The sequence below is a fragment of the Podarcis erhardii genome, assembly GCF_964252035.2.
Source record: "Podarcis erhardii genome assembly, chromosome: 16".
Lineage (NCBI taxonomy): Eukaryota > Metazoa > Chordata > Lepidosauria > Squamata > Lacertidae > Podarcis > Podarcis erhardii.
Genome location: NC_138514.1, coordinates 21,992,052 through 22,004,377, shown reverse-complemented (window position 1 = coordinate 22,004,377; position 12,326 = coordinate 21,992,052). Strand labels below are relative to the sequence as shown.

At 44.9% G+C, this 12,326-nt stretch overlaps 1 protein-coding gene across 3 annotated transcripts in view; it reads right to left on the bottom strand.

Annotated features, from left to right (window-relative positions):
- The window catches only part of OPCML (opioid binding protein/cell adhesion molecule like), a 760,205-nt gene that overhangs the window by 357,919 nt on the left and 389,960 nt on the right, over positions 1 to 12,326 (bottom strand). The window lies entirely within an intron of this gene.

Here is a 12,326-nt window from a genome sequence, read left to right as displayed (position 1 = left end):
AGGCGCCCCATTTGGATACAGAAGATATATAGGAAGCTGCCATTGGCCTGTCTTCCCTGACTGGCAGCAGTTCTCCAGGGCTGAAGCAGGGAACTTGCCCTGCACTACTAGGACGTGCCAGAGATTGATCCTGGGCCCTTCTGCATGCAAGGCTCTACCACAGAGATATGACTTGGCTGGTACTGCTGGTGGGATGGCAGGCAGGGTGCCCAAACAGAAGGTGGTGCAAGGGTGAAGGACGGGCAGAGCCAATGGAGGCTGGCTTGTTAAGGCAAATGATGCACTGCTTCATCAACCTCAGCCAGCTGCCACTACTCCTGACTGCCTGTTTTCTTACAATCAGGACTCGACCAAGACATTTTGGCACCAAAGGTACACCCCAAAATAGCACCCCCTTCTCCACCAACGAAGAAGTGGTCTGGGAAGATTTACATCAAGAATGTGAGGGAGAGAAAGATTAGCACTAGGATCTGCTGCCCTGGTAGACCCTGCCATCTGAGCAGGTTGTCTCACCTTGCCTTTTCAGAGGGCTAGCTTATCCTTCCTCTCAATCAGTGTAAAGGTAAAGGTAAAGGGACCCCTGACCATCAGGTCCAGTTGTGGACGACTCTGGGTTTGCGGCGCTCATCTTGCTTTATTGGCCAAGGGAGCCGGTGTACAGCTTCCAGGTAATGTGGCCAGCATGACTAAGCTGCTTCTGGTGAACCAGAGCAGCACATGGAAACACCATTTACCTTCCCACCGGAGTGGTACCTATTTATCTACTTGCACTTTGATGTGCTCTTGAACTGCTAGGTTGGCAGGAGCAGGGACCGAGCAACGGGAGCTCACCCCGTCGCGGGGATTTGAACCACCAACCTTCTGATCAGCAAGCCCTAGGCTCTGTGGTTTAACCCACAGCACCACCCACGTCCCTTGCGTCAGTCAGTGTAGCCCCTTGCAAAACTTAGCAGAGAGGAAAATGGGGACAAAAGCAGAGCAAAATTGGCTCTGGTGCCACCTACCATTGGTCTTCCTGTCTTCCACACTACTAGTCCCAATAGGTACAAGCTGCCATTACATGAAGACAACTAATTCTAGTTTCACCCCTCTTCTCTTCTCTGCTGGATTTTGCAAGGACAACACTGAGACTATGCAGGAGGATGAAGCTGACAAAGGCAGTGACACCCCTTGCACAGGTTGCAAATAAGGAGGAGGCAGGCTGGGGGCTGGCTGAGGGCAAACTGAGGTTGGTGGGGCAGTGTCCCATTTGCCCAAATGGAGCAGTGGCCACAGCCTAGGGTTTCAGATGCAGGACATTCTCAGCCCTAGCTGGAGATTCCTGCATTGAACCAGGGTCTTTTTGCATGCAATGCAGATGCTCTACTGCTGAGAACAGAACAGGATGCTGCATGTGTGTGGCTGGCATTGCACTAGAGGGTGGCTAACCGGTGGCCCTCCAGAAATTGCTCCCTTCATTCCCGATAATTGGCCATGCAGACTGGGGCTGATGGGACTTGTAGTTCAGCAGTATCTGGAGTGCCACAGGTGAGCCACCCCTGCCTTGCATCAGTTCAAACTGGCAGAACCAGAGCTGCCTGCTTAGGAGCAAATAGGAAGCATTTTGGGGAAGACCGAACTGGAACCCAGCTTTGTGGCAAGATGGCTGGCATCTTGATGCATGGAATCATGGAATTTGAAATGTTTTAGAATCATGGTATGATGAATTTTAAAATTCCACTGAAGTAATAAAAATTTAGTTGGGCGCTAGTCAACTAAGTTCTATTCAGAGTATAGACCCGCTGAAGTTAATGAACATGCCAAAGTTCAGTCCATTCCTTCAACAGGTCTACTCCACATAGGACTCACATTGGATACAACTTTACAGCTGAAAAGAACAACAGAGATCATCTCCTGCCCAGTGCAGGAGAATAATAAAATCAGGGAATATAATTTTAAAAGCAGAACTTTTAAAATAGAGCTCTGTCTTTCTTGTTCCTCCTCCCACCCATTTGTTTGATGCTCTCCAATTTAATGCAACCTGTTTACATCTCATTCTGGGAACTGAGCTATAGGTATCCATGTAGTGTGGGAGTAAACCAGTGTACGTACTTATTTATTACATCTCTCTTTCCCTTTCATGGAGTTCAGGGCAGTGCACATGGTTCTTCTCAACCCTTTTATGATCACAACAGCCCTGCAAGGTTCTGTTGTGGAGTGTCATTGGGGGGGGGGGGCTCTAAGGAAAGTTTAAAGAAGGCACATGAGTGGGTTATTCAACATTAAACTTCAAAACACACACAGAGAGCAGTGCATTTTTAAAGTATGTTGTTGAAAGGCCACATTGGAACTGGTGTATTAACTATGCATACCAATGGCTCCAAGAATAAGGTTCCTCTGCTCCTCATATCAGGTGGGGGGTACATTTCTCTGCTGTGCATCTGTTTTGTATGGCAAACCCTGAAACCATTACAAAGGAGGGCTTGCTGTGGCAGCATGCAATAAACAAATAAAAATAAGTGCAGCTACCACAACTTCCTGACACAGCTAGAGGCTTTGGAGCATTAAAAATGGAAGGGTCCTTGGAGACCCAATTTGTGAGAATGTGTGAAAGACAAAAAAAAGAGCAAAGCAGAGGAAGAGGAGAGGTAGCTAGGCTCCCTTGGCTACTATTTGTGACTTTGCCGCAAAGTCTCTTGATTCTAGAGAAACTTCTCTTAGCAATGGCCAGCTGCATGTTTCTGCCATAGCTCAAGATGAGAGCCCCTGCTCTTCATGCAGACAGTCCTAAATCCAATCCCTGGCATTTATTGGCTGAAAAACTCCAGGTTAAAATCCTGGAGAGATGTTGCCAGCAGGGGTAGATTTTGATCTTTCAAATGTCAGCGGCACCCTATACAAGGCCAACATTTGGTGACCCCCACCTCTCACCTTCCGCTCTGCTCAATTCACTATGACATAGTTTCAACGGCTTGCAGAGTCTCCTTCAGCTCAGCACCCAATGTAGAGGAACCGGTTGTGATGCCCTAAATCCACCTCTGCTGCTGCTCAGTGTAGACCAGTGTTTCCCAAACATGGGTCTCCAGCTGTTTTTGGACTACAGTTCCCATAACCCCTGACCACTGATCCTGCTAGCTAGGAATGATGGAAATTGTAGTATAAAAACAGCTGGAGATCCAAGATTGGGAAACAGTGATGTAAACAATACAGAGCAAGGCGGACCCGTGGTCTGACTCTGTATAAGGCAGCTCCTTATTAATTGAGCCTGTTTTTCGTTTGGGGGAAGGGGAGCCACAAAACCCTTGTAACTTGGTGGAAGAATATCAGGTTTGCATGCAGACGCCCCCAAATTCAATTCCCAGCAACTCCAGGTAGAACTGGACAATACCTCCCGTTTGAATAACTAGAGAGTCACTGCTGGTCTGTCTAGGCAAGTTTGCTCTTCCCCAAAACACTTTCCACTTGTACCTGAGAAAGCAGGGATGGTTGTGCCAACAAAACTCTCCTTCTTTATGCCGATGCAAGGGTGGCTAAGCTGTGGCTATCCAGATGTTAGTGAACTACAATTCCCATCAGCCACATTCTGTATGGCCAATGGTAAGACATGGCGAGAGTTGTAGCTCCCAGCTTAGCAACACTTAACACAACATTGGTCATACACACCATTCCATTTTGAGCCTTGGCTTGGTGTTAGAACATCTGCTTTGCATGCAGAAGGTCCTAGGTTCAACACTGATGTCTCCAGGTAGGGCTAGTAAGGCTTCCTGCCTGAAACCTTCAGCTAGATGGGCCATTTGTCTGGTTTTCTGTGGGAAGTTGGCTTTCTGTGGGAAGCTGGCTTTCTGTGGGAAGTTGGCTTTCTGTTACAGCTTTTCTCACCCCCTGCATGAAAAACAGCACCTGCCAGAATTTCCTCTTCTGCCTAGCAATTAAAGGAACAGTCCTCATTTGCAGCTGATCACTCCAGACATGGTGTAGCCTGGTGTTAAGCAAAAGTAAGTGTGATATTAGAATGACTTTATCTGTATACGGTCCTCATTATGATAAGGTAATATGGCATATAGGCACCTGGAAGGTTGCCCTCACAAGGGATTGCAACATTTGGGCTACAAGTGTCCTACACACTTGACATAATGGATGTGCTGGCCACAGCTAAAAGGTGTACTTTAATATAGGTTTATAGAATGTTAAAACTATCTTAATCTGTTCAGATCCCACTCCAAAAAGGAAAAAAAAGAAAGGCTGGGTTAATTAACCTTGAGCTCACTCTCAATCAACAGTACAGATTAGAATCATATTTTACATGCTCTTTGGGAAAGTAAATGCAGAAGTAGTCCATGCTCTCACCAATCTGATGTGTACAGTAGGAGCTAAGGAGCAAATAATTCCGATCTAGCAATCTTAATACAAATGCTCCCTGATGGATAAGGTGAACTTTCTAGTAGTCAATTTGATCAGGGGGTGAGGAGGGGAATTATCTGACCAATAAGATGAAGACAGTCTGGTGCTGCAGACATGGTTTTCGATGGAGACTTGTGCACGGCTTTTTGGAAGTTAGCCCTATTGAATTTTTTTTGCCATTTATTTCTTTGAAATGCATACTTTCCTTTAAAAGATGTTTCATCCTGGATGTTTTTTATTGCAACAATAATAATAAATATTAAAGTCTTAATGGGGCCTGAGTAAACATACCTAGGATATTGAACTACATGGCTATAAAACTTATGAACACTGGGAGTAAGATCTTCCGGACACAGTGAGGCTTACTTAAGGGTTACTTAAGGGTTGGACCTTAAGACTACAAAGAGCAAGATTTTGCTGATATATTTGCTCATACCCTGAATCTCACTTAGTGTCCTTGTGTCAAAGCACTTTCTTATCAGCCTGGGCTATCACATAAGGTGGTTGTGAGAACAAAACTGAATTGCATCCATGCATGCTACTTGGACCTGTTTGGAGGAAGCACTGGATACACATAGGAAAGGGGGAAAGCCTCACAATTCAGCTGACATGGCCAGACTCTGTCCATGAAGACACTCTGCTTCCCCACCTTCTTTCCCAGGAATAATCTCACTCAAGGCTACTAAAGGGGAGGGAGCAACATTCTTCATCAAATAAGGCATTCCTGGAGCTAAGGGGGGGGGGGGGAGAGACACACTAAGACATTGCAATTAGGTATTGCAGCAGACCCTACAAGTGTCCCTGTTTTCCAAGGACGTCCCTCATTTAGAGAAGCAGTCCCAGTTTCTGATTTGATCCTGGAATGCCCTGCTTTCCCTTAGGATGTCCCTATTTTCATTGGAGAAATGTTGGATGGTATGGAGTTATTCAACCCCCGAGCCACCTGAAGGCAATCCTTATAGGGAAGTGGGGTTTTTTAATGTTTAATGTTTTGTTATTATTTTTATATACATGTTGGAAGCCACCCAGAGTGGCTGGGGCAACCCAGTAAGACGTGTGGGGTATAAATAGTAAAATTTTCATTATGAAATGGGGCATCCCTACTTTCATCGGATAAATGTTGGAGGGTATGTTGCGGTTGAGTAGATTTTAAGGGAGGAAAAAGAAAACACAGAGGCAGAGAAAGATGAACATTTGTGATGAATACTTGAAATGGGGTCAGTGGTACCATCAGTGTACAACTTTGTGGCAGAAGCTCAGAGCCCCACCCTGCAAAATGAGCAAGAGGGGACCCCCAATACAGTAGAGCTGGCTTACCATGTTTTGAAATAAAGAAAGCAATGCACATTTAACCATTAAATCCAGAACCTAAGATTGCCTAGCTGCACTACTGAATGGGATCTATCTTGCAGACTGAGGTTCTTTACCAGCAGGGGTAGAAAGATTGAGGACTACTGTGCTATCCAACAGGCTGCAAGCCAGAATTACACAAAGAGACCAGCAACTCCACCCCCCCTCCCACCATATCCGTGCACAAGAAGTAGGCAGGCTTTCTCAGCTGCTGCTGCTGCAAGAGTTTTCTGGTCTGCTGGGTAAATTGGTGTTTACCCCTCGGGATAAGAAGCTGTTGACACATGGAGCCTGTTTCAGAAATACTGCTGAAATACCAGTGTGTAATGTATAAAAGTGAGATTTACACACAAGCAAACCCTGCCTGGGTGCATGTTTGATTTGGAAAGGAAGATGAACCAGCCTCCAGAGAGGAAAATATACAAAGCTCTGCATACTCAATGGTTGAGGATATACAGACACAGGAAGAGACAGATTGATTGACAGTCTGCAGAAGTCAAAATGGCAATGAGCAGTTGGGTATCTGGGTGGTCAGACCATCCCTGATCCACCAATCAGTTCTACTAGGGATTAAAATCAACTCTCCCTGCCCTCTCCATTAATTCTATGTACCACCCAGACTAATCAGCCTCCCTTTGGCGTTAGCAAAGTAATCATCATTGCATTCCTTTTTAAGCCACTGGCCCTGTTATTGCTGATTTTGTCAGCTGAATCCATACCACATTGGCACAATGTAAGGTTTTGCCATTAGATTCTGATGCATTAATAAGTTGTCTGCCCACAGTTTCCCCACATTCCTCATCGCCCCTTGCTTTCAAAATGTTGAGTTATATCTGTGAAGATGTTTTGGCCTTGCTCGCTGACTGGCATCTCTGAATATCAATTCTCCACGATGTGCAAGACAATATTATGCCTGTTTGCTAAGAAGTGAATCCCATTATGCTCAATGAGGTAAATATGCATAGGATTGCAGCCCTAGAGACCTGAACTTTGCTTCATGCATAATCCAAGTCACCCTGATATCTAGAAAATGCCAGACACAGAGGTTTGTGCTTCTTTCCCTCAAAAGTATGGCTCTGCGATTAAAGTTGATTTGTAGCTCCTGTGCAACAAACTTGCTTCCCCCTCCCCACAAAAACCCATACTTTTTGCTACAAGGAAGGTGATTGGAGAATGCACTGAAAAGTGTGTTTTTGCTTCATGCAACATCATTTTACCTTCCACAAATGAATATGACTGAATGATCCATGAATGACTATTGTAGATCTAACCCCCAAGCAAATTTTGTGCAAGCAAACCAGGATAGGTGCTCACTAAACAGGTCATCTGAATATGACCTCAGTGTACTTAAGGAAGTTCTAGATTTTCCAGAAAATCAACATGTGACACACAGGTAATCCAAGTCACCTTGATTGTTAAAGAGAAAATATAACTTCATGCAACTCTGCCTCAAAGTACTGTACCCCAAAATAACTGGACCAGTTCCAGATGATGATGTGCAATTTTGAAGCTATTGAGATGTGATTTCTAGATAAGTCAGGATAGTAATCATATATTCTGCGGTGTTTCAAGTCTTCTTCTGGGTCCGTTTAAAAACCTTGCCCTGAATTTGCTTTGGACACAGGTATGGCACACACACACACACACACACATGAACACAAAAGTAAGAGTCTTAGCATCTGCGAAGAAAGGAAACCAGCTCTGAACATGTGCCAAGTGCCTTTCATTCACCATTGAGTATCCACAGCCTTCCTCTGCTAGGGAGCTTCATGTCCACAGCCACAACCACACACACACACACACACACACACACACACACTCAACTGTGCATGCAAACACACACATACGTGCATGTGCGTGCACACACACACACTGTGTATACACACCTGCTATTATTACATGTTCAGGTAGCAACTGTGCAAAGGGGAGCTCGGGACTTTTAACCTGTTTTGTTACTTTATTATTTCTTTCTTTATGTCCCACCACCACCTTCTCCCGCACCTCCTCTCCATCTGCAATCTGTTTTTCTCCATTCCCCTTTTTTCTTCTCTCACATTTTCCTGGCTGCTAATTTTGAGCTTGGTGTGTGTGCATGTGCATGTGTGAATTAATTCCAACACTCTTCAGTCTTGCTGTTTGCTTGACTATTTATCCACTTGCCAATAACTATTCTTATTTCTCCCCCTCACCCCGGTCTTTCTGTCTCCCACCCCCACCAATGTGATGTGCCTCGCTGCTATTAAAAAGGGTTTCAGTAGATACTGGGCACTGGCAGCTGGATACTCTGGTGTCCAATTAATAGCATGTTCCCAAATGCCAGCCAGGACTATAATTAGAGTAATGAAGTCTTACACTACAGGGAAAGATGTAGATTGCAAAGGGTCAAGAAAGCATTCCATGCTTCTATTGGATTTCAGTCAAGAATCACAGTCCCAAACCCAACCAAGCCTTAATTTGAGTCAGGGACAGAAATGGAATCTAGCTACCAGGGCTGAACCTTACAACCTGGGAGAAAGGAAACCAACTCCGCTGAGCATGCAGAAAGGTGCCTGGGGTGTTTCCCAGTGTTCAGTTCCCTTGCTTCTTTTTTCTCCTTCTAGCTCACCAGAGAGTGCATGTGCTTTTCAATAAAACACTGCTAAAAAGCAGCCCTTTCGTGATTTCATATGCTGTTCTATGAGGATTATTTTTGTATGCTGCTTTCCTGAAGGTGATTTTCCTCTGCCATTCCAGGTTGGGCATCTGGAAAGCCGGTGAGCCTATTGTCACAGCCAGACAGAAACTGGCTGCAATTTTGCCACCCCAGGAGGCAGGGTCTACCTGGGGACCAAATAAACTGAGCCAGCTGCTCTATCCAGAGGTGGGGCTTGGGTGTGAACCAAAGGGAGAACTTCTGCCTTGTGGCCCACAAAAAGGCACAGTCCCAATCTGTGCATCAGTAAAAACACTGAATAAAAATAATATTGATGCAATTGCAATTATACATAAAGGGTATTGAGGTCAATGGAAAGAGCATGAGAGAGAAAAGGGAACTGAGAAATGTCAGGCAGAGTGTAGATATGTGACTATGCTCACAAGCTTCACTGGTAAATAATAATTAGGAAGTTTTCATTACTGAGTTGGAATGATCAGCCATACGGCGGTTTGTGGGCCTCCTGCATTTCTCAGTTGCAATTGCCATGGATATTTTTTATATATAGAAAGGCAAGATATACATCTTGATAATAAATAATAAAACCAAACCATATAGTTCCATTACAGAAATCTGAACTCTTTCAATTGCAAAAGTTAGGCTTTTGTCAGAATAACCTTCTGATGTCCCTAAGCATTTGCCCTGTCATTTCCATTGGGCAATCAGTCATAGCTGGTGCCCACTGGGACCAGTAGGGTTGAAGACAGGGAGCCCAACCGGAGGTGGCACCACAGCCAATGATAGGCACAGCCAATTACAGATAGGTAGCTGTGTTGGTCTGCCATAGTCAAAACAAAATAAAAAAATTCCTTCCAGTAGCACCTTAAAGACCAACTAAGTTAGTTCTTGGTATGAGCTTTCATGTGCATGCACACTTCTTCAGATACCAAAGATACTTATCTGAAGATACTTCAGATACTTATCTGAAGAAGTGTGCATGCACACGAAAGCTCATACCAAGAACTAACTTAGGCACAGCCAACTCATTCTAGTTTTGTCCCATTCTCCTCCTTCCTGCTGAAGCCTACAAGGACAAAACTGAGAATAAGAAGTGGGGAGAAGCCGACAGGCACTGCCATGCCCTGGACTAGTTGTATGAAATAATTCCAGCAGGTGGAAGATAGCTGATGGCAGAATGATGTAGGTGGGGCAATGCCCCATCTCCCCTCACACCACACAGTATGGAGCCATTGGTCATTGGGTCCATGCAAACCACAACCGACAGAAGAAGAAGAAGAAGAAGAAGAAGAAGAAGAAGAAGAAGAAGAAGAAGAGGAGGAGGAGGAGGAGGAGGAGGAGGAGGAGGAGGAGGAGGAGGAGGAGGAGGAGGAGGAGGAGGAATTTGGATTTGATATCCCGCTTTATCACAACCCTAAGGAGTCTCAAAGCGGCTAACATTTTCCTTTCCTTTCCTCCCCCACAACAAACACTCTGTGAGGTGAGTGGAGCTGAGAGAATTCAAAGAAGTGTGACTGGCCCAAGGTCACCCAGCAGCTGCATGTGGAGGAGCGGAGATGCAAACCGGGTTCCCCAGATTACGAGTCTATCACTCTTAACCACTACACCACACTGGCGTTGTGTCTTCTGTCTGTGGTGGATACAAGGATCTAGATTTTTATTACTGTACTTGCAACAGAGACTTTTTAAAGAAATCCCATGCATCACCACCATCATCCCCAAAGCACTTTGAGATCACTGGCTAGAAGAACCATCACCATGAATTTGCTAAATACCATCATAATAGCCTAAACATGGGGTGGAGTGCGAACTCCCTGCAAGATGACTCAAGTGAGTTGAGCTTGGTGGGAGGGAGAAAGAGCTTTGACTGCAATACCAAAAAACAAGCAAACAAACAAACAGTACCCTTTAAGATCTGCAAAGGGAGTGGGGTGGGGTGGGGGTTACTGGCCAAGTACATTTTCTCCCCGCCTAAACGTCCTTTTCAAGAAAAGTGGCTCTCTAAAGCTGCTTGCATTTAGTTGGATTTATTGTTGCCCACCATATTCCACATTAACGGCTCACTCTGTTTAGAAAGAAAAGAAATGCTCACCTCTAGTTTTTCCGCAGCCAGCTCTTCTGAAATCTAAGACCCTCATACAGATCCATCAAATGGACTTTTCCTTACTACTCCAATATTTTTCTAACACCTTCATCTTCTTTTATGTTCACAGTAAATCAAGAGCCAACAGCATCTAAAGCCTCTTTGTAGCTTCTCTATCTTGGCTTTTAATATATTTTACTATCTCACTACCATGGTTTTATTTTATATATATTGAAATATACTCAGAGTCGCAAAGTGATTTCATGCTCTTTATTCAGCTCATAGTGGTGAGGAGGAATGAATGAATGTCCCCTCAAAGTATCTGCTTTATATACATTATTTACACAATGGGCTGCACATGATTGGCTAATTCCAGGATTCTACTGTAGGCCAATCAGGTTGTGGATTCACTTCTATCTGGAGCATGATTGGGTGGTTCCTGCTAACCAATCATACTGCTGCATTGTTCTAGGACCAATCAGACTGCTGCATTCTGAATCCTATTGTTCTAGGACCAATCAGACTGCTGCCTTTTGGAGCCTATTGTTCTAGGACCAATCAGACTGCTGCAGTTTGGATCCTATTCAACTCAGTACATAACATATATATAATGCAATGTACATTGGACATCAATGATTTTGGAGGAAGGGGGAGAGAAAGAGTACTCAGCATGCATGAGCATCAAACCCCTGTGGGCACTGGGGTGGGAGATTCAGAACAGACAAAAGGGAGGATTTCTTTACACAGCATGGAGTTAAACCATGGAACTCACTACTATAAGATATAGGACTGGCCACCAATTTGGACAGCTTTAAAATTTGGACAAATGCATGGCTGCAGGCCATGATGACTACTGTCTCCAGGATCAAAGGCATTATGCCTCTCTGGATACCAGTTGCTGGGGATAATATGTGGAAGAATACTCTTGTGCTCATGTTCTGCATTTTGGGCTTCCCATAGGCCCCTGGTTAGCTGTTGTGGGAACAGGATCAGGACTAGTTGAGCCTTAGGTCAGATCCAGCTGGGCTTTTGCTTTGTTCTTTTGGAACAGCTTTAGGATGTGCCAGATGGTGAATTTGCTTTTTAATTGCTCAGCACTTAGCATAACATGGGTTGTATTCAACTAAGCCTTACTCAGAGTAGGCCCAATAAAATGAGTTAGCCATGTCCCTAATCATTATGATTATTGTTATTTCATTTATACACCACCCATCTGGCTGGGTTTCCCCAACCACTCTGGGCGGCTCCCAGCAGAATAGTAAAAGCACAATAAAGCATCAAACATTAAAAACTTCCCTAAACAGGGCTGCCTATCAGATGTCTTCAAAAAGTCAGATAGTTGTTTAATTCCTTGACATCTGAAGGGTGTTCCACAGCATTCCACAGGGAGGGTGCCACCACCGAGAAGGCCCTATGCCTGGCTCCCTCCCCTCAGCGAGGGAACCAGGAGAAGACCCTCAGAGGAGGACCTCAGTGTCCCGGCTGAATGATGGAGGTAGAGACCTTCCTTTAGGTATACTGGGCCGAGGCGTTTAGGGCTTTAAAGGTCAGCACCAACACTTTGAATTGTGCTCAGAAATGCACTTAACTTCAATGAGTGGCAATCATCACTAGTTCCATCAAAGTAGAGGAACCACTGAAGTCAATTGATATGGCTAAATTCAGTGGATCTACTCTGAGTAGGACTTAGCTGACTACCACCCAATGGGTCTACTGTGAGTAGGACTCATGTTGGGTACCACTTTGCCTCCAAGACTGGTCAGATACACGTCCTTTGAAGGAACACTTGCAGGATCACAAGCAGCCAGGGCCCCAATGCAAGGCCAGGCTAGATGCCAGGCTCCCTAACAGGCAGGAAGCTCA